The sequence below is a fragment of the Vidua chalybeata genome, chromosome 5 (assembly GCF_026979565.1).
Source record: "Vidua chalybeata isolate OUT-0048 chromosome 5, bVidCha1 merged haplotype, whole genome shotgun sequence".
Taxonomy (NCBI): Eukaryota; Metazoa; Chordata; class Aves; order Passeriformes; family Viduidae; genus Vidua; species Vidua chalybeata.
In genome coordinates this window covers 5211681-5238116 of record NC_071534.1, presented here as the reverse complement: position 1 = coordinate 5238116, position 26436 = coordinate 5211681, and the positions used below count along the sequence as shown (strand labels likewise).

General features: G+C 43.6%; 1 long non-coding RNA gene across 1 annotated transcript; it reads left to right on the top strand.

Moving 5' to 3' along the window:
- The first annotated feature begins 5544 nt into the window (after positions 1 to 5544).
- Positions 5545 to 23845, top strand: LOC128788305 (uncharacterized). The gene is made up of 3 exons (XR_008431021.1): positions 5545 to 6082; positions 22823 to 22931; positions 23732 to 23845. It is a non-coding gene; the product is annotated as an uncharacterized LOC128788305 (long non-coding RNA).
- Positions 23846 to 26436: the final 2591 nt, after the last annotated feature.

Sequence of the window (26436 nt, the reverse complement as noted above, 5' to 3'; positions counted from 1 at the left end):
AAATGCATCAACTTGAAGAGTCAGTGAAAGATAACTCTCTGCTGAGAGGAAATACTTCTCTGGCAGGTAAGCCAGTGACAACTGGAAAATATTTCTGGAGTATAATAGATTTGTTCCCCAAATTCCTTGGGAACTTGTAAATATGCTTTGAACACAGGAACCACAGCTATTGGGCAAAAGTATTTCACTTAACAGCAATCAGTGGTTGTGCTTCAGAGAATACAGAACATTCCCATAATGAATCTATGGAGTGGGAAATAAAAGAAAAAGGCCAACTTCTTATTTAGTTTCCTTCTTTTACCACACATGGCCTGAGTTTGTTCTGGGAGGGAAAATGGGACAGTCTGGATACTTATCTTAAAAAATAAATACAGCCAGTTTTTCTAGCATTTGTCTTAAGATTCTTAAACACATAATTAAACTTCTTTTTCCTTTACTATCTCTTATTGAACCCAAAGACCACCCCAAATTTTGTAGGAATAGCAGAAAACAGATTGCATCTTTCAGCTGCTTTCTGGGCCTGATGCTAAAAAGGGAGGTATTATAGAGTTTTGTTAAGCATATGTTTTTTAATTACTTTCTTGTTGCTATACTTGAGACAAGGAGGAAGATGAGAAAGTGGGAGATGTGCCGGACGGACTCAAGCAAGGAAGTATCGAGTGAAGAAGTGGACACCCACAGCTACAAGCCAGAAAAAGATTTGGTTCTTTTCCTGTTTCTCTGAATTTCAGTAGTAGTGTGAGGTCCTGGATTGACAAGCCCTGAGACCTGGGTCCTCTGTTTAGCCACAGAAACATTAGACTCTGGGTTAACTTTCTGGGGTATTTAAAAATAAAAATTTTTAAAAAAGCACCAAAACAGCCACAACACTAGAAAGACTTGAAAAGACTGAGTTGGGGGGAAGGGGGTGAAAGGAGGGGTGAAGAAGGAATTGTGTACCAAAAGATTAACAAGACATCATGAAGCAATGGAAACCAAAGGAGGCAAGAGGAATCTCGTGCAGTATTCCCAGCCACAGGATGAGAAAGGGGAGCAGCTGGAATGTGCTCACCAAGATGTTGAGCCGGCAGGAGGGCAGCCCAGGCTGCAGGGAGGGAGGGTGTGCTCAGGACAAGGTGGGGGTCTCTCCCAGCACTCGCTCCAGCGCTGGGTGAGACAGGTAGGAGGGAGGCAGGGGGCCTTTTCAGGAGAGTGATTTCACCTGGGGTTTTGTGGGAGAGGGAGGGAGAGACGGGTTTCTCTCTGCCCTCGGTGGTACTGCACTTTCTCAGCCCAGCTGACAGAAAGGAGCAGTTACACAGGAGACAGGCTGGTCCTTGGAGCAGAGTTACAAGTGATTAATTGTATCAAGAAAAAGAAACAGTGTCTCCTTGCTGAGCTTTGTAACGGGCTTCATATAAATTTGCGTGAAATATTATGTGGGATTACTGCAGCCAGCCAGGAGTTTGGCTGCAGGAGCCAAGAGGAGGATGGGAGCCCAGCCAACAGGAGAAGCAGGAGATGAAGTGGATCGCGTTTGCCAAGGCCAGGAGGACAGCCAAACCAGAGCTACAGTAGCATAGTAATGAGAAATGGGAATTGCATTCAGCATCAGTTCTTCTTCTTATCATGATCGTTAATGCTCTGCATCTAAGTGTCCTGCTCTCCTCCCCAGCCTTGCTGCAGACCACAGCAGAATGGGGGACAATAGAAGGTAGAGGAAACAGCATAGAGGTGTTTAAACATAATCCTGCTGGAGCCCACAGCTGGTGCTATATGAAACCATTAACCCCACCCACTAGTGCAGACCAGATGCTGTAACAGATGCTCCCTTCTTGAGCAGCAGAAAGGTGAGCAGGACAGAGGTGACACAAAATGCCATTTTCCAGGTATTTGACTCACAGCAGCATGTTAAAGACAACTAGGGAGAATTGGGACTTCAAGGTTACATTTGTCCTCCTGCTTTCTCCCACTCCTGCACAGTTTGTGCTCATTTTGCTTCCCATCTCCTTCCCATCTGGGTTCCCAATCCTCTCCAAAGCAGATCCTGTCCTTCAAAGCTGGAGAGGGCTGCAAGGCCAGCTGGACCTCTGGCTCTTGTCCTATGCCTGCACCTGGGGAGACTCTGGTTGATTAAACAGAGATGTCTCACCTGGAGCTTCACATTTATGAACACATAAATTGTGGCAAAAATTGAACTGCATATCTCACCCTTATTTCCTTTGGGGAAAGAGATTGCACTCTCACACATGAGCTTTTCTCAAGAAATCTGGTTTTGGATCCAGACTTGGCATCCTCTGTCTATAACAGCCTAAACTCAGCCTCTTTCCCCAGAAATAGTTCAGATTTTGAACAACTTTGTGCTTTGGGACTCTTCCTAGGATTCCTGATTCTGTGCAAAAATACCTTGGCCTTCATGAAACCAATAACCGGCGACGAAAGCCCCGAGCAGACTTTCCCAACATGCATATTCTCACAGCTGAGCTACACACTGAAGGTGCTCTGCAGGCAGCAGCCCCTCCTGGCAAGCCAAAGGGAAACCTTGTCATTACCTGTGCCAAATGGAGTGGCACGAAGCCTGTCTCAGCCACACCTCGTGCTCTGCCCACCTCCAAGGCCTTCACACCCAAGGATGTGCCGCTTTCCCTTGGGATCAAGATCTTCTCAGCAGGGCTGGGAAGTGGGGCATACTCAAACCATTGTGGAATAACCTACAGTCACAGTCTCTGTGTGCAGACAACCTCCAGCCTGGCTAAGGAAAGGGTGTGGTTTTTTCTCTATTTCCCTCCAGCTGGAATCAAATGTGAAATCTCATAAACGCAAACTGAGAGATTCTTGTTTTCTCGAAGGACACAGGGCAAAGACTTGAATTTCTTCTCCCAGCCAACACTGGGGGAGTTCCCCTCCTGGAGGGAGGGTGCCTGCCAGCCTCGTGGGGCACCAGAGTGTCTGGAAAAGGGCAGCGCTGACCAGGAGCACCATGTGCCTCCGACTCGGGATTCATCCCTTTGCTCTCCAGCACACGTCACTGCTGCTGCTGCTCCCCATTGTGTCACCTGGTCAATGTGGCTTCTCACCAGTCCTTACTCACGAGGAAAAGGACATCTGGTGTGTTGTGCCAACACTAGTGCTAGCTCTAGGTTTTATTTGAGATTGCCACTGTCCAGAGAAGCTTTGGAAAAGGTCATCATGCACAGCTTCCATTAAATGGTTCAGGAACCGTTACGTTCCCATGTGCATAGAAATATATATTAAAAATATCACACATGTAGTCTCACTACAAGACATAAACTAAACACCGTATGTTTAGAAGAAAAACCTACCACAAAAGTAGCTCCTCTTCAAAAAAAATATTTGAAAATGAACTGTTTTGAGGTTAAGGAAAAAAGTTCCCTGTAGAAGTAGACATCCTGAAAGAGTAGAATGTACACAGCTGGGATATCTCTCTTGTTTTGTTTTCATTTCCTTTTGCAGTCTTTTTGTATTTTAACAAGTTCATTTGGGCACTGCGAGCCAATGTTGGCTGTGCATCTATGTTCACTAGACTGCCTGGGGCTCTTCCCTTGCAGAAGTCAGGTCAGTACCAAGCTCTGTCCAGAACCACCCACAACCCCAGAGTGGTAGTTTTGCTTTGTTTTGTTGCTCATGCACTGTCCCTGTTACAGAAAACCATTTCTTAACTTGGTCTGAACTGAGACAGAGTGAAAAGTAAATTGTTTGTTCTTTCCCTTGAGGCTGAGCCCAGAGTTCTGTTTTCTTAAAGCGTTCGCATCAGCTTCAGGTTTTGTGTTGTGGCCAAATACCATGATCTGTATTTCTCTTTTTCAACAAAAGAAAATTTTTGTTCACTCCTCATACCTCTTACTTCTGCTCAAGATAAATAGATGTATTTCTGTCTCTCAGCTGATGAACTTTGTTTCCATTTCCCTGAGCACCTTCTGAGCAGCCATCCAGCCTTCCTCTCTTTTGTCATCATATTTTGCAATCACATATGTAGGGTGTCAGGCAGAAGCCAGCATCTCTAGGCTACCCAGGTCTTTTATTTCATGGCTGGAATACAAGTAATAAAGATCAACTCCCATGTGCATGGTATCCCCTCACCCTTCTAGCTTTGTCCAAGAAGCAAAACTCTTCCAACTACACCCATGAAGGCATTTGCCTACCGAGAAAAAAAAAAAAAAAAAAAAAAAAAAAAAAATAAAAAAAAAATAAAAAAAAAAATTAAGTGATCCTTTTTAGGTGATTTTGCTGCCTTTTTTCACTCTGCATAGAGTGCCCTGATAAATAAACAGACATGTACAGACTCCACACCCTAGTAGGGAGGAGAGTCTTTACTCCTGGCAGGCAACAGCCTGATACAATGTGAGATTAAGCAGCAGCAGGAACATAGCAGAGATGTGATCTGAGGTAGAGAGAATTGGAGTTGAAAGATGAGAAATAACCCAGTTTGTCTGGGCTCCTCCATAAAAGAGTTGCTGCTGTGACAGATACACAGCCTAATGGCACCTGAAGGGGTTAATACACCTGGAAAGTGAATTTTCAAATGAACTCCTTTTCCGCTTGGCCTCAGCATAAGGCAGTGCTCTATTAGACTTGACCTTTCTTAATGTGAATTAGCAGCTCAGTGGAACAGGATCCAGAAGCCAGAGTCCCTTCCCTCTTCACATCCATGCATTAATGTAACAAAAGCAAAAAGGTGTCAGGAAGGCTAAGAATAACTGAACAGATCTTGTGCCAATTTGGAATAAAATATAGGACCCTCCAGAAGTGGAAGTAACTTGGTTGCTTCTGAACTCTAGGTGAGGCAGGCATTTTAACTCCCACCTCCAAACCGCAAAAGAAAATGAAACATGGGCAAATTCAGGTACTGAATTTAAAATAAAAAATAAATAAAATAAAATGAAACTAGTCAGTTCATCATTTTGGTAGGACAAACAAGAGGAAATGCCAAATTATGTCTCTAGAATATAAATTACCTTTTCTCTCCTGAAACAGATTTGCTCAATGCCCTTCAATAAAAGTATTCCCTCGCCTCATTTCCACTGATTTCCTGGGAGGGTTTCCTCACCCATTCCCCTCGTTCAAAATGTTTCATCAATCTTGTCACCTTGGTTCTACCCTGTCTCATGAGGAAATGGATGGAGCCCAGCTAGACACTAAGATGTGCCATCCAGGAAACCAGACCAAAACTGGTATGTTTAAAAACGTGTTTGAAGAGAGCACACGATGACGGGGGGGTGGAAAGGGAGCAGGGGATGTTTTTCAGCCAGTGCTTTACTTTCCCCCTTCTTCTCACAGACACTTGCTGTTGTCCAGCAGCCCAGAGAAAGCAATAAATATTTTTTCTATTTTTTTTCTTTTTTTTTTTTGGTGGGGTTAAGAACAAGCAATGATAACCAGATCCTCATGGTACATCCGTCTTTAGGTCCCTATGGGAGCCACAGCTGTGCAAAGAGGGGAGAGTGAGGAAAAAGAGGTGGAAGGGGGTGGTGTCCAACTTCAACTTTCTAGAGATGGAGTTATTTTAAGCAATATATTTGAAACAAAAACCCGTGTGTTCTCCGTTCTGCAATGCGCTGGGCATGGCTCAAACACCGGGCTGGGTTGCCCGGGGTCGCAGGCCCCGCCAAAAAAAATAGAGCTCTGAGGTGGGTCTGAGGCAAAGCTGGTCACCGGCGAGGAGCGGCGACGCGGCCAAGCCGAGGGAGCGTGCCCTGGTTGGTAAACAGGGCCCTCAGCACTGACGGCCCCTCTGGCATTTCCCTTCCCGCGCACCGCGCGCTCGGCATGCGCCGCTGCCCGCAAACGTTCCGTGAGGCATGGCTGAGGGGTAGGGGCACACGAGCTTTGTGTGCCTTTCAGCCTTCAGGGCTTGGCTTTGGTCTCCTTCTTTCAATCCACCCCGGCCTGGCCGGACGCTGTGCCCGCAAGGGGAGCGCCACGCCGGCCTTCAGGCCCGCCCGGCCTCAGGGAGGCCGCGTCCACTCACATGCTGCTTCCCCAGCAGCAGCTCCCACCATCGCAGCTCGGCCCCCTGCACCTGTGAAATCCCACTCCCACACTCAAAGGAAAGATTTTACTCGCGCTTCCACACCGAGCTTAGGTATGGGTGTAAACTTCCTCAAAGGTGACATGTTTTGAGATGGGGAAGCGTTGGCTCAAACACATCCTCAAAAGCCAGGTGTTACGGTTAATTGAGTTTTAAAAGCTGTCTCGGATCAGAAAGGCATTCAACTCCATTTTCAGGCAGAAAAAAAACAGCTGCTTTTCCAAGGAACTCAAAGCTGTCACATTGGTTTTGACCAAGTGGAAAATCACTTTCTTCTCACATATTATGATTCTGGGTCCAAGTGCTCTGAGTTGGGCCAGTCCCTGGGGTTCAGTCCCCTGACATTATGATTAACACATGGCTTTGGAATGAGCCAGGAGATACTGCACATGGGCGTCCCAGATAAATTATCTATCTTGGGCTCGTGTTTCCCAAATCTGCCAGTAGGTTTTTGGGGTGTGCTGAAGTTTTGGGCTCCATATGAGAGAAGGGGAGATCCAAGGCCATCTTAGAGACTTGAGAAAATAATGGCAAAATCCTCACCCTATTTTCTTCCCTGGCTGCCTTCTTGGGAGCCAGACAATGACATTTTCATGGGTTGGGGGAACAATCAGAGAGGGAGAAAAGAGATAATCAGTACTTTAAAAATACTATTAAGTGTTTTAAGATACAGATCTTCAAGCATGCAGATGCTACAACAGTTAAGCTTTGTGGAATTTCTTATGATTAAGGGCAAGTTGAGGAATAAAGCTTAATTCCAATGCCTTTTGTTCACTAAATTATTATTTTCCATCTCAATTTGCTGAATGCCAACAACTCATAGTCAGTGGGGAGCAGAGGGTACTCAGCATTCCTGAGAACTAGCCCCAGGATGTATAAGTATTACATTAAGTCTCCTTAGCATTTCACAGATTTGGTTGATTTTCAAGATCTTTAAAGCATGACACCATACATTTGTCCCATTTTTTTCTCCCTTTGGTGTGGGTGTGTGCCCATGTTTGGAGTGCTGATATAAGAATTTATCTCAAAAAGCAATCTTTAAATCCAGCCTTTTGTTTTCCCAGGGGTATTTGTTTACATAAAAGGCTTTGTTGTGGCAGCAAGCACTAATGTGTTTGGAAATCTGTCACAGAGTAATTAATTTATCCTCATTGCACCAGACTGTTGGATAAGTTAGCATTATCCCCATACTGCAGCAAGAGAATCAAGAAACAGAAATTAACCCATGAGTGGCCTAAGGAGGCTGTCAGAGAGCCAGAAAAGGAGAACAAATCTTAAGAATTAACAGGCTAATGCCTTAACCACACAAATATCCTTTCTAAGGTTTGATTTGTTGCCATATCCTTTTTCTGCTTAATCACTTAGGACAAAATTATCTGTCCCCAGATAACATTTTATATGTTGGAACTAAAAATAGGAATTCTCCTCTCCTACTCTTAAATTGTACCATTGTAAGTGTACAGCATTAGAACTTGTGGGAAAAGAAAACTTCTAGGCTTCAAGAGGAAAAACAGATAAAGACCAAATGTGGGAGAAGAAGAACACTACAGAGGGAAAGAACCCTTGGTAGAGTGTGTAAGGGATTCACCTCCAAATACTTCTCACAATTTAAGGCTTTTCTTGCTGCCTCCCTCCATGCCCTTCAGACAAACAAACATGGTATTGAAGAACATTTGTTTTAATCCTCACAGGTGATGTGCATGCACGTGCAAAGGTTTGCCATGCTACTCCTTTAATAGGAATTCAGCCACCTAGTGGGAGAGGCACAGACCAAAAGCTGCAGGAAAACAATCAAATATCCTCCATTCACTTCCTTAGGTTTTTGCCCTTACCTTGAAACACAGCTTTGCATGAATTTACAAGTGACCATAGATCTGAAGAAAGCCTGAGGCTGCTGATTTTTCTGTTGTGTTTTTATTACAAGAATTACAAGATTCTTTAAACACAACACTGTCACCTCAAGTTAGTTTTCCAACAGCTTTGCAGTGCCAGTTCCAGACCTGCCAAGTCTCACAATCTCTGGTTGAAGATTCCCTCAGCTGTCTCCTGTCTCACAGTCCATCAGTGCAGGGCTGGCACTTCACTTAGCATCACATCACAGCTTCCCTCTGGCTCTGGGACCATCTCATACTGCACGGCACCAAATTGTCTGCCACCCATCCACTCTGGCACCGGGGTTTCCAGATAAGAGGTGATTCATCTACTATGTCCCGCTGAATCTGCCATCCTATTTTCTTCTGAGGAATCTGCATAGGGAAAAACCCTTTAAGTGCAGGATGTCTTTAGCCATGACAAGAATGTCCTCTCCTAGACCTCTCTTCTGTTGTGCTTTCACATTGTGGGAACCTGGGTAGTGTTTAGCTGTTTTATTAAGCATTGCTACTGCCAGTGCCTGCTTTTGTTAAATTAGAGCTCCACAGAAGAACATATTCAAGCTAGAGTTATGTTCCTTAGAAAAAAAAAAAGTAGTTCCGAGTTACCTTTGAGTCTTAAGGAAAAAACTGCTACATGCTTAGGGTGAGGGCTCCCAAAAGCACTCAGCTGTGATAGAAGAACAGGCAGCAGCTGTCACACATATGACACATAAAGCTGGAGGACACCTTTAGCTGTCCAGAGGCTAAGAACATGCCACAACTTTGGGAAGCTCAGCTCCAGAGCAAACTCCCTGCCATGTGCCACACACTTCCTCCTTCCTACCAGCATGGCTCTGGTGTAAGGCCTTTACAGAGCAGCCCCAGAGAAGCCAGAGATGTTCTGCAGCAGTGTAACTTGGGTAGAAATTTCTGAGTAGTCATGCAACCAAAAAAAGCCTCGATAAGGTTACCTCGATAAGGTCCTGTCTATGCAGCAACAGAGTCACAGAATAATTTAGGTTTGAAAAGACTTCAAAGGTTGAGTTCAACCTTTGACCAAACATCACCACATCAACTACACCAAAGCACTGAGTCCAGTCGTTTCTTGAGCACCTCCACGGATGGATTCTCCACCATGTCCCTGGGCAGCCTGTTCCAATGTTTGACAACCCTTTCCAGGAAAAAATTTCCCCTGATGTCCAACCTGAACCTCGCCTGGTGCAGCTTGATGCCATTTTCCTTTGTCCTGTTGCTGGTGGTCTGGGAGAAGAGACCAACTTGACCTGGCTGAACCTTCCTGTCAGGAGAGTGAGACGGTTCCTCCTGAATCTCCTTTTCTCCAGACTGAGCCCTCCCAACTCCCTCAGCCACTCCTCAACAGGCTTGTGCTCCAAATCATTCCTCAGCTCCATTCCCTTCTCTGGACATGCTCCAGCCCCCAATGTGCATCTTGCAGTGACAGGCCCAGAACTGGACACAGGATTTGAAGTGTGGCCTCACTAGTGCCCAGCACAGGGGGACAATCACTGTCCTAGTCCTGCTGGCCACACCATTCCTGTTCTAAGCCAGGTGCCATTGACCTTCTTGGCTATCTGACCACGTCTGGTTCATCTTCAGCCCCTGTTAACCAGCACCTCCAGGGCCTTTCCCACCAGGCACTTTCCAACCACTTTGCCCCCAGCCTGGAGCTGCAGGGGGTTGTTGTGACCAGGGTAGGTAGACAGACTTGGTGCCATCAGATGCCCAGTTTCAGCATATTGATGACTGGCAGGCAGCACACCCAGGGTGGTACCTGCGCCCTGCAGCGTAACTGAGTGCCAAAACTTCTCTTAACATCTGACCATGAGGTACAATTGCTGCCTTTGCTCAAGAAAAAACACTGTCTGTGGTTCTTGGAGGTTATTGCTGTGCTAACAGCTGTGATGTCATGGTTAAGGGTAGCTACACCGCATTTCCTCTTGAAGCCAAAGTGCTAATAAAAGTTTAAGCAGAATTAAAATAAAATGTAATTATAGGGTCGAGGTAAGCCTTTAATAGGGATGTCTACATTCATCACTAAATTCATGATAGGCCTTTCTCTACCATGCAGGAAGGAAATTGTAGAAAAATGGCTAAATAGATCATGAAAGGCATTTAGTGTCCTTTGTTAGACAGCACTGGATTTGTTATATTCAAAAATGTGGAAAATGCTCACATGGGATTCTAGTTGAACTCTTTTGGCTATGGGCAACAAGTCACTTGATTGTTATGTGTGAATATCCCAAGAAATAGCAAAGATGGGCAGGCCTTGGGTTCATGTTGTACCTGAACACTTTAAAGGAGTCCATACATGTAGGTCTATGGTCATTTGGGAGAAGCCCAGCCAAGAACTTTCTGTGTCATTAAAAACAAACCCCCATGAGCTGCAAGCAATCCGAAGGAAGCAGATAATGCTGTCCTTCAGCAGGAACATAATTAGCAAGATTGGAAAAATAGTGCATAATGAGTTTTTTGTGTCTGGGTGGATAATGAATGCTTTTTTAATGTCTACAGGGCTTTTACGGGTGAAATTCGAGCCAGCATTATGCCAAACCCAGATCAGCTACCCTCTAAAATTGGCTGCAAGGCACAATCATATTCTATGTTCCTTCTCTCCCCTTTATCTCTTAAAAGGATAATTCCTGACAATTTACATTAACAGGCAGATGTGGGTAGGGGGGTTTGCTTGCTTACTTTCTGGAAGGTGCTTAAGGTGAGATCTTCTGTCTTCTCTAAGGAGCAGTTTACTTGCACAAAGGGAGGTAGGATACAAAAGATCCTCATATTCCTTACTCTTTAATCTTCCTAAACAGGCTTAGTGCAGAGCTCAGCCCTTGCTGTGAGAGGCAGAGCTCTGTTCTGCGGGCTCACTGCTGAGCAGATGACACCATGGGCAGAGCCAGGGGTGGAAGTGGTGATGTGGAGAAAGAGGTACAGTGCTTTCCAGTGGCCCATTTCTAGCCAGGGACATTGTCAGTGCTCCTGGGTGATGTCACACTCCTGTTGTACACGCAGCCAGGAGCAATTCCTCCCTGGGGCACTCTCAGAAGAGGCTGCACACCCATGAATTAATGCATCCTGTAGGATATATATGGCATTCTAGGCAGTGCTCCTGGTGCTCCCAGGGACTTGCAGGCCCTTTAAAGAACAGACCTGGCAAGTACATATCTGGAGAAGGCACTGCTCTGTTCTTGGTTCCTCTGGGAGAGCATGTGTGAGGGTGTGAAGGAGGTATTTTCTCTTTGCCAGTGAGCAAAGAAGCCTCTTAGAAAACAACCCACTCACTGCCAGTGTTTCACAGTGAATGTTACCCACATTACACCTGGCACAGAGGCACAGCCAGCTTGGAAACAGACATTATGAAAGAAAAGTAGTGGCTCAGCATTTCAGCCCCAGCGGTACAATGGGTTTATTTTCACCACGCCATGGAATGAGCGGGAGAGCTGAGGCTGCTGAGCTGTACTTCTGGGCCTGATCTAGTATCACAGAAAGGTTTTGTGCCATGTGGATGTGCCAGCTTGACTGGAGAAGCTTGGAACCTTCTGCCCTCTGCTGCTTTACCTGCTGCCGACATCAGCATTCACATTCAGTTTTACTCAGACTCTCCTCTATACCTCTGCCTTTCCACTGTTTCATCAGAGTAGCAGCCTTCCCTGGCATAACAGGAGATGAAAAAGGGGTGTCTAGGTCTGGATTCTTTCTTTTCTACCAGTAGTTTTTACTTTTGGAAGTCTCTGTCCCAAAATTTAACCTCAGCTCCTCTTTCTTCTTTTACCAGAGGGTTTAAGCACTTCAAAGACACATTTTATGAGATGGGTGGGTTCTTTTGTCTTTTTCTGGTTTTGGAATATCATTATAAATGGGACACAGAAAATGGCTGCTTTGAGACTGTTTCATTACCAGGAAAATGAGCTGAACTTCTACCTCATGTCAAAAAGTGAATAAAACTAAGTTACTTTCTTCTTAGCTCCTTGTAGGTTTCTGTTTGTCAAAGAAATTAAACAGCTGGTAACCTCTGTGTAGGAAAGCTTCAGGCTTCAAAACCCAGGAGTTTTCTTATGCATTGGCAATGTTGAGTGCATCTCTGCACACAAACTATCCTAGGACTTTGACTAACTGTTACTCCAACCACTAATCCTTCACTTTCATGTCCTAACTAATAAAAATCAGGCGATCCTCATGCATGTCCACCTCTGGGAAGGATGCTGCCTTTGTGGTCTGAAAGACAGTCAATTTTCTGTCAATATGGAAGGCATTTTACATGGATAAAAACTCCGTTTCTGATTTCATATGCCTTGTTCGGGAAGATTTTTGAACCAAGTCCCCCAGACAACCTGAGGCAGAGCTCAGAATTAATTACCTTCTGAAGTGTGCTGTAAGAAATCTTTATTTAGCCTCATTTGTCTCGGATCTCTGCGTCTTCCTACTTGCATCATATGTTTTGGAATTTTCTTTTATTCCCAGGGTAACCAGGAGATACAGAACAAGTAAAGGAGCCAGCAAAACAGACAAACAGAAGTATCTGCTAACCTGTTGACTCACCATTTCATCAATCCTGTGGTGACTTTAGAAACCAGAGATGGAAAAGCTCCATCACATTATCTTATCTATCCCACTGCCAAAGAAGGTTCAAGTATGGGACATTATTTGCCAAGTTACTTTTCAGTTTCCACTTCTAAGTGAGTTGACCGTATCTACATCAGATGGTCTAATGTTGTAAAAGCTAAAGCATTTTCTTGGTCCTCCAGAGCCTTGTTTACTAACTCCTGGGCAGAACTGAGCAGATGGTTGTGAATGATGAGCACTGCTCTTGTAAATAAGTGGCGCCCTGGACAGTGATTATAAAATCATAGAATAGTGTGGATCAGATGGAACATTTAGAGGTCAGCTGCTCCTCCCTTCCCTGCAATGAGCAGGGACATCTTCAACCACATCAGGTTGCTTAGAGCTCCATCCAACCTGACCTTGAATTTTTCCAGGGATGAGGCATCCACCACCTCACTGGTCAACTTATTCCGATGTTACCACCTTCATTGTAAAAGATTTCTTTCTCAAATCTAATCTAAATTTACCTTCCTTCAGTTTAAAAACATCCTCCCTTGTCCTGTCGCAAAAGGCCTTGAAAAAAACTTTGCCTCTGTCTTTGTTATAGGCCCCCTTTAAGTACTGAAAAGTGCCTTGGAGCCTTTCCTTCTCCAGGCACAACAATCCCAATTCTCCCAGCTTTTCCTCACAGCAGAGCTGCTCCATCCCTCTGATCATCTTGGTGCCCCTCCTCTGGACTGGCTCCCTGTCCTTCCTGTGCTTGGCCCTGGGGTTGGAGGCAGCTCTGTAGGGTGGGGGGTGGTCTCACCTGAGCAGGGCAGAGGGGCAGAATCCCGCCCTCCTTTCCTCTCCCGTGCTGTCCACGCTGGGGGCTCAGCCCAGCACAGGGGGGTTCTGGGTCATAGAGCATGTTGCCAGCTCTCAGCTAGCAGCACCCCCAGGTCCTTCTGCCAGGGCTGCTCCATCTGCTCATCCCCAGCCTGGGTTGATCCCAGGGGTTGTCCTGACCTGGGTGCAGCACCTGCCCTTGTCCTTGTTAAACATCATGGGATTACTGGGCCACTTCTCCAGCTTGTCCAGGTGCCTCTGGATGTCCTTCAGGTGTGCCACTGCCCCATCAGCTGAGTGTCGTCTGCAAATCCGCTGAGGGTGCACTTGATCCCTTTGTCCATGCTATTAAGGAAGACATCAAACAGTACTGGTCCCAGTGTGACAGCTACTACCGGTGAGTTTTACAGATAGCTGGCTGAATATGAAAGCTGGAAATATTTTGAGAGGAGAAGCGAATAAGACACAAATACAATTTGATGACTGAGCAGAAGCCAAATAAGATACTATCAGGTTGTGCTTATTTTTCACCAGCTAACCTTTGGGTTAACCTTGTTGGCAATACCATTCCCAGAAGCTTCAAAGCAGGGAAGATCACACTGTGAAAACAATTCTGGCTCAAAGGTCTAGAGATATTCAACTTAGCAGCTTTGTCCACATCATTCTCATCAGTTTTGTTCCAATCTGGTGTTTGCCAGCAGGATCCAGTCTTTTCTGCTTGACATCAATTTTATTTCACATTAATTTAGAGCTGTTGAAAGGTGCAGGCCTTTCTGTCTTAGATGCTGGCTTCTCTGTATACCTATGAGCTAGGCAGCAGCTTGGCAAGCTTTCCCTGGTTGTCCTGCCAGGACATCCTAGTCCTGAGGACAGAATTTATTGCCCGTCTCACTCATGCTCAAGCCCCCAAGTCAAAGATATCGTTTCACAGATCCTAGATGGAAAGCACTGAAACAGTCATCTGAACATTTATTCTTGTCACTTTCCATGCAGTATTGTAGTGAAATTATAAATGGGACATGACAACATCTACACACGTAGATAGGCAGGAGTTTTCTACCCCTTCCTCAACTCTCCATTCCAGGCAGCAACAACAATTACAGTATAGTGCAATGATATAATATAAACACTACTGAGAAACTGAATATAAAATTGATTGGTCATTAAAGGAGATCACCACCAACTGTAGCCCAGTTTCATTCCAAGAGTGACAATAAGGCCATCATCAGGTACACCAGGAATGGAGACCTGACCAGGTTTTAGCCCACATAACATCTCCAGGAAGAGGAAAGCCTGTTGGGCGTAGTCTGACAGCAAATATACAGAGAACGTGTGAGAAGCCTTTGCAAGACCTGGTGCCTTTGCAGGGACACGTTTCCTCAGCGTTGGCTCTTCCAGAGGAGGATGGATGGTCCCCAAGGGAAACCTTAAAGGCTTAACTGATTACAGCAGATCATAATAAGGCAAAGCAAATGAGAAATAGGCACTCTTTGAACACCACAGGTCATTCATAAACAGAACCTCATAAGACTACACAAGTCTTCTAAGCATCCCTGGGACAGAGTGTAGAAAGCTCTGGGTGGCCTTTTAAACTCACATAGGGAAAACAATTAACATAAAAAGGTCCCTTGGCAAAAAATAGAACCTTTACACATCATGAGAACACCAGAAGGGTTGCCATATAATTAGTTGCTTACCTGTCTGTGTAGAGGTGCTTGAAATCTTCTGTGTTTCCTTCAAGACCTGTGTGATTTACCATTCTAGCTTTTCTTACAGGCTACACATGTAACTCTACTGATTTCAACAAAAAATTATTCCAAAACATTTTGATGTAGACATTAGAGCAGCCTAAGTCAGAAGCAGGCCTGGTTCTAATGGACACCCAGATTAGGCTGTAGCACATGTGGTTTACACCTCTCTGAAATGAAAAAAGTGGTCTTAATTCTAAGGGGCAAGGGGAAAAAAACCAAAACATTATGAATTGATTCTGTAAGTCCCAATGACTTGTCTTCTTTTTTATGGCAAGAAAAAATTATATCATCTACAGTGTTTCTTTGCCATTCATGTCAGTTTTCTTTTCACCCCTAGCCAGATATTATTTACATTTTTTTCTCCTTCCTTCTGTTGTATTTTGTCTTCTAGCTAGAAAAAGTTGCCACCTGAAAATACAACAGTGCTTAAAATAAATGTGCACTTAAATGAACAAACCACTTAAATTCACAAATGTGAATCAAAATATATTGTGTTCACTAACTGTTGTCACAATCCAGGAATAAGAGAGCATCTGGGATGTAACTGTCTCTCATGCACTGTTTCCAATTTTGCACCAAAGTGAGAAGCTATTTTCACTTATTTGTTTCTGAGCCTGGTCCTGGGCAACAAACTCTGTATGACTTAGGCTTTTGTGTGATGTACTGTACACTTTGATTATGGCAAATTGCAGAGGGCATCAGTCCCTCAATAGAAGCAGGTATATTAAACCCTGATAAAGGATCTCCTAGTGAGCAAAGCATCTCCTGCATAGAATTACAGACTGATACTCTGCTGAGTGGATTTTATTATTAAAAATACATGGTAAATTATAGGCCACATATGCTCCTGATTTCACTGATTTTAAAAATAGAAAGTGAAAACTCCCAGCTGGGGGCACAGCTGCTGCTGAATGCTGGTAGAAATCATAGCCAGGAGTGTCACTTGCAAATGCAGCAGCCTGAAACTGAAGCAGTGGGAGAGTTTGGTTTCTCCTCAGCCTGCAGCTGAATCTTGGGGGTGGGGTGGGCTTCCATAATGCTTGAAGGGTCGACTGCCTCTTCTCTAAGGCAGATGCAGCCAAGTATAGCTGTAAGGTTCTCAAATAGAGACAGTGCTTAGCCAACACTGTACTTCCAAGAACCTGATGTCATTGTTGCTATCTCTTTTTAAAATCATTCAAGTTTGAGCACTTAATAAAATGCATCCATATGGATTGTCAGGATAGAGCTGGGATACAGGCTTCATGACACCAGATACTGGTGAAGAAGGAGGACACCTATTGAGGACAGTTGATGGCAATTTTCATCATCTGCTGACACAGTGAAGGGAAGAACAGAAGGCAAGAGAGGAACAGAAGAGTGGCTGTGTTGTGCCTTTTGTGCCAGCATCTCCCTTAAGTAATATCCTGCTGCCTTTTAGATGGAAGGGTCTGCAGGAAGGAGGATATCATGTGCAGGTTATTGGGCTGGACAGCTGCAGAGATCAAGCCTCTCCTCTTCCAGCACTGAGTCATTGCTGCCAACATGACAGTAAAAAAACCTATCCAGTGCTTGATTGTATGTTATTTGGTTTGTTTAAAATGCACCTAGTTGTAAAGTCTTATAAATATCAGATGCAGCTTCTTTCCCATATTCAGTACAAAGCGGTAGGTTTTTTGTATAAATGGACTTTAAAATGCAAATGTAAACAGTCCTTTGGCTTCTTCCCTTTCAAAAGAAAGAAAGAATGAAACTGTGAAAAGTGGTTTTAGCCTGTTGGTGAGGCTCTCTGCAGGGTCTGTGTAATGAGAGACTCCAAGGAGAGCAGCTGCTACCTCCTGATCTTTAATGTCTGCAGTGCTCTTGACTTGTACAGCAGGGAAAATAAGTAATGCTATCTTGTTTAATCATGCTGTCTTCTACCTTGCTTAGCATTTACTAACTGGACTGGACCACCTAACTTGAAGACCTGCTTTAAAGGCAACCCTTTGATGGAAGAAACCCCAGACTGGGAAATTTTTGAAACAAGGGCACCCTCTAATGGAAACGAGAATCACAAAGCAACCACAAGCATTTAGGGTAGGGAACATACATTTTCTCTTCTCTGGGTATTTATGCTAAACTTATGCAAGAATCAATCCCTCTCCTACTCTCAAAGGAATGGCTATATATTCTGCCTTTTAAATGTAAAATGAAAAAGTTTTGGCTTTTTTCATTGCAGATCAAAGCTTACAAAAAAATAACCGCCTTCTGCACACAACCCAAAACCACTTCACCAACTTGAAGACTAAAAAGCATCTTGGCAACCGGTGGTTCAAGCTGTAAATTAACACAGGAGCTCTGGCCACTGAGGCTGAAGACCACTTTGTTTAGATTGCTTCTGTTTACGTTAACTATTTTTCCTGCTTCAAACTGCATCAGCAGCAAATGGGTTTTCCCTGAGCTACTGTTGGTATTGTAAGAGAGCAATAATTGTTCCACAGCATGGAAGGACACAGTAATTTCTATTCTGTGAGCACTTGTGTCCTGGGGCGACTTTATGATGCTTGTATCTCCATTTGTTTGTTTAGCCCAGAAATAAGTTTTGCACCTTTTAGACCGGTTCTGAGAGTGAAGTGGGGACAAGAGGCACGCAGTTTTCAGAAACTGCAGTTGCTCCCCTGCATCCTTCTCCTGGACTGTGCTGTCTGCAGCACAGACAGACAGCAGGACAGAGCTCTCCTTTGGTTTTTAGTTAGTTTTTAGCTAGCTGAGGCAGAGAAGTTCCCTGGCCTTCTTGGTTTTTTTCTTGGAACTGTTTAAACCTGCTCTGGACTGAACACCAGAAGAGCACGGGCAGCTCACACCTGTAGCCCACCAGGCCAGGCCTGGGCCATGGCATTTCCAGCACTGCAGGGACTGAGAACAGACTGGGTGAGCTGAGCTACAGCCCACCAAGGGGGTTTTCTGAGTTTGTCATCTCTTCAGATTGGCAAGAGATTTTATTGTTTAATACTGTTCAAAATTTTTGTGCTGGTGAATGCTTTGCCTGTTAAATAAACAGGTTTTTTCCACTTTTCTCCAAGGAGAATCTTTTCCCAAACCAGTTGAGGAAGGGGCTGCTTGAATCTGCTTTCTAGAGGAACTCCTTTGGATGTTTCCTCCCAAATTTGCCCTAAATCAGGACAACTTGTCCTTGCACAATTAGGCTTCAGAGTTCTTCCATATGAAGCAGTGTGAGCTGCAATCCAACGGCGAAGGCTGTGTTAGCAAACCCTCTCTTACCTATCAGCAGAAATTTTTCACAGAGGGTGAAAAGCCAAATGGGAAGGCTACATCATGCATCCAGGATGATTCCAAATTATTTTGCTGCCTGCCCCTACAAGCAAGTTCTCTCCTGATTCTCATACAGAAGATGAATGACAGTGTCCCTGGAGAGGATTAAATTCCATGAGTGCTTACCAAGTTTCTTGCCTTAGATTTGCTCCTCCTCATCCTCTGCACCATCATGTGGTTTCAGGGAGTGAACTGAGAGATGAGTTTGTCACCCAGGCTCTGATTTGTATGTTCTACTATCAGAGGACTTCTGGAGGGTGCCACTGTATTTCTTTGCCATTTAATCATCAGCCAATTTCATTTTGCCCTGAGCACCCACAAGCCTGTGTGATACAAAGGATGTGCAAGCCCTAGGAACCACATCAAACAGGAGAGGGGTGCTCTGTCCAGGCTTGCCGGCTCTACCTACTGAATGAAACATGCTCAAGCATTTCCTGAGAAAGTCTGGTGAGTCAAATCAGGCCAGCAGCACAACCCAGCTGTGTGCATCTTCTGTTTTTCTTGTGTTCCTGGTCCATAAAATAACTAACACTGATTGCCTCAGCTTCAAAACTTGCGTGTGTAAATCAATGCTATGTCTGTACCATAGCACCCACATGGCTGTTGACATAGTATTGTAGTTAAGGCCTCAAAACAGTTTTTTTTCCAAGTCCAGTGTTTTCCCTTGCTCCTGAGTTTCTGAAAGGTTCTACTTTCTAGGCTGAAATTTTCCATCATTATGTTCAGCCAATGGCTTCTGGGAGAAAGTCTGAGGAAAATCCATTTGACCATTCTGTGAAACTGGAAAACAAAATAAAACTTCTCTGGAAAATTATTTAGGAATATATTAACTTGCACATCCAGTGAGAAAAACACAAGCAGAAAACTCAGCTGGGCTTTGAAAGGGAAGCTGATTAGAATTTTTTAAAGATGTGATTCCCTGTAGATTTACTCTGATGCATCTCTCCTGATTTCACCCTTTGCTTGTACTGAGTTAGGTGACAATGGAGTTAGATAGCATTTTACCACAGCACTAGTTATCTTTTGGAATGTGATGGGAATGAGAGTGTGTTGTTACTCAGAGGAATGTGAGTGTCACCACTGCGTAAGCAACACGTACAGTCCCTACCCTGTGGCCTGTGCCATGAGGGGCAGGAGCTGCCCCACATCAGGACAGACACCACAGCTCTGCTGTACAAACTGTCCTCTTGCAAATGGCATTGAAAACATAGAAATCCAGACACAAGGGGAAAGAAAAAAATTAATTCACCTTGGGTGAATTATATCCACTGCAGTGTTCTCACATGTGACTAAGTAAATATCATTTAGTATGTAACATTGTTGACATTTCTGTATGTTGTTGACATTTCTTGTATGTGCTTTTATTTTTTCTAGTAGTGTGGGACACAAAAGGCAAAAAGATATTCCTACAGGATAATACTATTATCAACACATTTCTACAAATCTCAGTAACAGGCATACACACATATCCCCTACTTTGTATCTGATTCCAAGCAAAAATTTAATCTTCAGATGACCCTAAGCATACAGGATGAGTTTCTCCCACTTTTGTTTTGCACACAGTGCCTCTCTGGTTACCCACAAAACAAGGCCAGCAAGTGGCCATGGATCAGGTCCTCGGTGAAACTTGACAGGGTAATGCTGATGAATTGCATCAGCTGGAAGTCTGGCTTGCTGGTGTTTGGGAACTGTGGTGAAGCTGGTGACTAATATTTTGCAGTGTTTCTTAAGCTTTGAAGCTGAACATCCTGAGGAAACTCTGATCTCAGAGCAAACCTTAAGGAAGTGCCTTGTGTATGTTGTGGGAGAGGAAGGCTAGGAGGATGGATGAGAAGGAAAGGATTTTTAGGGGATTTCTAATGCTCAAGACTTGGCAAAACCAGACCTTGGGACAAGCTCACATTAATAAATTGAGCTTGTTTTGCTGTGTCTAGAGAAAAACTGACTTAGTGAGAAAGAAATGGAAAAGACCTTGTGATAGAAGTTTTAAGATGTGCTAGAAATTTTCATACAGAAAAAGAAGCGGGAAAAAATGTAGAAGTTCACATTTCTGCATCTCTTTTTTTCTGCTCTTCTAGCCTTTTCCAAAGAAGGCATTTAGTGTTTGCATCTTTAGACAGGAAATTGTTTCATTAAACCAGTCTGAGGAGCTAAACCTTTCTGTGAGGATCCTGGGCCAGAACCTTTGTCGTAGCTGAGCTCTCTAACCCCATGGGCAAACTGAACAGACCAGTGAGTTGTAGCATTCCTGGAACTCCTTCCTGATTCATTCAGCTGCTTCAGAGTAATCCAGATAGGTTAGTCCTATCTGATAAGAAGACCAGGAAGATAAAGCAATTGCATTTGGTTAAGCTGGAGCAAAGAAATTGCTTCAGCCAATGAAAGTGAATTAGGCAAATTCATTTTACAGGCCTCCATCATGTGGTTCTTTAAGGATATCATCCAACTTACCACACCAGGAGTTTAAGTTTGGAAATATTAGGAAATTATGAAGGCCAGGGGAACAGTGATATAACGGGACAGACATCGAGGGTGACCTTCAGTGTAACATAACTTGGTCATAGCAGCCACTGTGAGTGGCTCAAAGTACAACTGTTTGTTCCCTGGTATGTGTGAGCCAGACCTCCCTAGTGCTGAAGGGAGGAGTGAAGGGAAAAAAAGCCCTTTGCATGCACTGCCAAAGTGCTCCTCTCTGGAAACTTTAAGCATGGGAGCCCTCCTGTGGCAGTTCTTCAGAAGCATGGTTTTTGTCAGAATGAAACTGTCACCAGGGAAGTGCTGAAGTACGAGCAGAGAGAAACATAGCTATAAGAGAAATCTGTACCCGTGCATAGTGGGTGTGACTGTGGGTGTACAGAGCTACTAAATGTGAGTGGCCAAGCCAACCACAGGCTGCTTGTGTCAGGCAGATCACAAAACTTAACCTGACCAATGACAACCAGCAAATTAAGACTAGCCTTGAACACTGAAATTGTTTGCATCTGTGAGAGCCTGACAGGCTGCCTGCAAGCACAGAGCCTCTGCCCTTGTTCATTTGGGAGCTTTGAGGGTAAGGTGTATCCTCTGTGCATCCAGAGTGCCAAGGTGAGCCAGCCTGCAGAAGAAGGCGGAATGCTACACACAAAATTCCCTTCTCACAGCAGTGTGGCCTGGAGGTGATGGGTGACTTACAGGACTTATTTAAAGCCTCTAAGAGATACAGATGGCCTGGCTGAGCCTGAAGCCATCCCACACTGCTGGTCATGAGCTTGTAGATGAGGCTGAGCACCCAGGGCATCTGTCCAGCAGGTCCCTGCCACGGGATGCCCATGCAGGGAGGCTCACGTGGTAACACATAACAAAGGACAGAAAAGGTCTCTCTGGGGTTCAGGGATCATCACCCACCCACACCCAGTTCACTCAGTACCCACGGGATTTCCAGCTGGGATAAGTACCCACGAGGGATCCAGCGGGTGCTCATGGGAGTTTCATTCTCTGCTGACCCCACAGTGGCTGTTTCTGTCACAGCCCCTGGTGTTCTGAGCTGCCTTAGGGTCTTACAGGCCAGTCCCAGCAGATCACATTAGTCCACAGAGGATGAGGAAAGAAATGCCAAAATGAGGACTCTTTTCTCAGTGTTTGTGAGTAGAGGGAGGGCAGGGCTAACCCTTTTGGGAGCATCACACACTTAAAACCACATCAGATGGTCATAAATTCACTCTTAAAGGGTGGTGGCTTCATGCCTGCCTTGGTATGCAGTCATTGCTATAGTGGCTGTACCCTGTTAACAGAAATGCTCAAACTGAAAAAGACATTTATTAATTATTGGCATTTCACTAAGAGGAAGACTTCACAAGCATTTCCCTGATGTCAGAAGACAGTAAATTTGCATAATTTTATTCAAAAGTACAAAACTATGGAGCTTAATTGACAAACAAAAAGCCTTTTAAACAGAAGTAACACATGTTGCCACGTACTGCAAACTGTACCCCTGGCTAACCAGCACCTACTCTTATGCAGGTTCCAGACCACGTTCTGAACCTCACTTGGTTAAACTAGTGCTTAAACAAACTTCAGCTTGCTTATTCAAAGTAGCAGCATCCAAAGACTAAACCTCAGTGTAATTATTGTGTAAGAGGTGGTGTCCAGTAATTTTAATGCAAAGCACCTGCTTTTATCTTACGTGCTAGAATGTAATGCTGGTGTGCAGTACTAGAAGGTAAGTAGGTTGAACAATTTCTCAAATCTTAAGGGCTATTTTAAAGGCTATAGATTTTAATTCAGCCATAGAGAAATGTTTTTAGAATATATTTTAATCTCACTGGATTAATGAATTTTAATATTTGGTAATTGTGAAAGTCAGTGAAGTTAAGAAGGTAACATTGTTGGGGATAAACACATGCATAGATATGTTTGTACAAATACATAAATAGAAATCTCTCTAATGCTGTTTCTTTTTAATTATATTTTAATTTCATTTCTTTACGTGTCTCTTTGCTGTTTGGCTAAACTGTCTGGAAGAGAAGAACACATGGAAAAGGCCCAGAGATCACTGATGTCAGAGGCTCAGTGCGACCTAACGAACACTTGAGTGCCCACTGCTGGGGAATGACTGACCCATAGTGAACTAATATGGTAAGTCTTGGTATTTTGATACTGGCAAGTTAACAGTCACCTACTGTGCAAGCCCAGGACGTTTTTTTCCCAAGCAAAGTTTCACAGGGCTTCCTATTGTGAATTCACACATGCTAATAATGCAATCGCGTGTCTTGTTTGTTGCTCCTGCCTAATTATAAAACATATTTTTTTCCTCTCCTAATAGAAGAGGAAGTATAAATATTTTTATAAACATAAATCTTAATTATGGAGGTGGATATTTATAAAACTAAAGCTCATCTGCCCTTGTGGAAGGACAATTTTCCATCACAAAACAAGCAGTAAACTAAAGTGGAAGTTTGGGATGTGCAGTAACACTATAAAAGTTAAGGAAATCCTTTGAGGACACCACTGATTCTGAATGGGTTTGGCACAAGTCTAACCAGGAGTGGTCCTGATTCCCTGGTCCAGAGAATTTTTTTTCTGGAAAGGATTTTTGCTGTATAAGCTGGTTATAAAATTCTTCTTAAACTGGCTATAAAATTCTTCTTAAACTGATCTTGGGTTTTGAGGGCTTTGTTTGTTAGTTTTGGTGGAGTTTTTTTTTTTTTTGTTTCAAAATTAAATCAAATTTTAAAATAAAAAGCATAAGTCTTTAAAAGAGTCTAAGCCAGTTTTCCCTTTCACACAATATGTTGTAGTGATTGACATTTGACAAATGCTCTTTCTTTGATGTTTATACATCACCTTCTTCGCTCTGTTCATGAATAATTGTAAAATGAAGCCTTGCCTTATAATTTTATGAGGGAATAATTACTTTATTGCTCTACTGTAACCAGATATCATCTTGTCAACTGCAGAATAAAACCAGAAAAAGTCATCTGGCTTCCAGGAGAAGAAGTTGTGTCACTCATGCAAGTATCTTTAATATTTACTCAGAAATGTATATACTGGCAAAGAAAAATGTAAAATGTTTTCCTTTCTGCATGTTTGTCCCAGCATGAAAGTCCCTTTTTAATTACGTGCTACAGCTGCCAGTAAATGGTGGGGAGGGCAGGGGAGCAGGCACACAAGGAAGAGCTATTTTAAGAAGCAAGGGAAGGTTTTCAGGGCTCTTTTCCTATTATTGTTCTGCTGTGATTTTGCTCCTTGAGAGATTTTTAGGTTGGATGGGCTCTTTGCTGTTCTGTGTGAGTTGGGTTTGTGCAGCAAGGAAGAGTCTCAGCCCAGCTTTAGCCTTGTGTTTCCTTCTCTTTCCTTGCTCCTGGAGACTCCAGAAGCCTCTCTAAGTCTTGCCAGGTCTATCTCCTACATCCTGTGCTAAATTACCAAGGCTGGGCAGATCCTGCAAAGCCCCTCAGTGCCACCAAAACTGCAGGGTCATGGGGCTCCTTGGATCTTTCAGAGTTTCAGTAACACTCTGTTCCCTTTAACATGGCTTTGACAGGCTGTCTCTTGCTTATTTTTGCACAACCTGTACTTTTAGAAGTAGTTAGGTATTTGTGGGTGTCTGGTGAAGGGATCTCAAAATCCCAGCCAGAATGTAAACAAAATACAGCTCTTCCATAAAATTCAATAAATATTGGCCAATATAAACCTGCAAAAAAAAAAAAAAAATCAGACTGTTCCATGCAACATTAAACCTTGCGAGCTGCTGAAATCCCTCACCTTGAGCCTTTTTTCAAAAGCACCAGTAAAAGTATGGTCTAATGTACATAAATACACAGGGACCATGTTAGGATGGTATGTAGAGGCCAGTTTGTGTATTTACTCCATATATTAGGAAGCAGCTTTTGAATGTCTCTGTGCATTCAGAAGATCCAGTCTGTAAACTCCAATTCTATTGTCAACAGTATTTTCTTTGGAAAATAAACTGCCTTGGCGAAATTTGGACCTGCTCCCAAATCCAACTTAGTGCTCACTTCCTGATAAATGGCAGTAGAAAATTTAGACCAGCTAACATAAGCATTAGCATACTTCCATAGAGAGGAAGTACGTATAATAATAGTGGGTGGGTGGACATCACTCAATAGTTCTGTAGGCCACTTAAATACTAGAATCCACTGGTCTTTATTTATACAGCTCTGAAAGATGGCTCATATGAAAAATCCAGCTAGGCTATAGAGCTGTGCTGCTCCAGTGGTACTTGCCTAATTCCAGACCAAAAATATATTTTTCCCTATGGAGGCCTTAAAAATGTGGTCCATCCAAAATTCCTGTTGGAAGACCTGCACTTCCAGTGATATTCTTTTTTTTTTTTTTTTAAGGAGCAGCTTGTGGTGCACAGGTGGGGTCCCAAGCTGGGGGGAAGGTACAAAGATTCAGACAGAGGCAGGGACAACACCAAGAAAGCTTTAACAACAGCTACTGGATACTGAAAGGATTACCCATCAGATAATGCCCCCCTGATGCTGAGGAGTTTGCTAGAGTGAAATGTAGGCCAGAATATCAGAGCTGAAGTTCAAGTCCCCAAAGCAAATATAGCCAGTTAATCCACATTGACTTCAAACTGAAATAATGAGGTGACTAAGTACCATAGACCCATATCTGGGCTCTAATGTTTATTATTTGCATTTCTTTAACAATTGTATCTTTTTTATAAAATTGAATTCTAAGAGAATTAAAAGAAAAAAGCAACTTATTCTCTATTTATTTTTCTTTTTTCTTTTATCATTCCCTGTTTATAACTAAGCAGACATTTTGTCTGTTTTGTTTTTTTAAGGAAGGGTCCACACATAAAAATTACTTGGGCAGATATTCTTTTATATTTCTCTGCAGACAGATTTTTCTTCCCTTTCCCACAACCTTCTCATGCATTTAAAGCAGCAACAGTGATACAATGCAGGACTCTGCTAAACAAAGGTGAAGATAAAATTCACTGGTGTCTCAGCTCACTGTTCTCATTCACTTACTGGTGTTTGGATATGCAAATCAAAGATGGCTTCAAGCAAATGTCTTGGTGTCAGAGTCCAGGACATCCCTCTGGCTGCCCTGGCTGTCTCAAGACCCTGGCAGGGGGCTCGGAGACCTTGGCATGAAGTCAAAAACACCTGTGGCTTCGATTTTAGCCCATGGAAAAAACTGCCAACTTTGTATGAGGAATTACAGGTCACAAGGGTTTGAGTGGTGTGATAGTTGAATTAACACAGGGTGAAAAAGTAGAATTTTGGGACTTTTTAGAATGGGGTTCAAGGGGACAAGATGGAGGGATTTAGGCATGTCCTGACCTTCTTCTCCTTCTTCTTATGCTCCATGTCTTGGTGTGATGGTGACACTTTTCTATTGGTTTAAGGTAGAGACACACTGTCTGACATAGATGATAGGTCTTGGCACAGTATTGTAAACATGGAACATGTAGGTTTTGGTATAAAATGTAAACACCACCCTAGAGAGCAGACAGAATGCCATGGACAACTTGCTAGATGGAGCTCAGCAGATCAGAGAAAGAATGTTATAGATAAGGAAAAATAAACAACTATCTTGGGGTCACCTCGACACCCCAGACCCCGAGATCAATCAAGTTACCACCTCTCAGATAATCAAT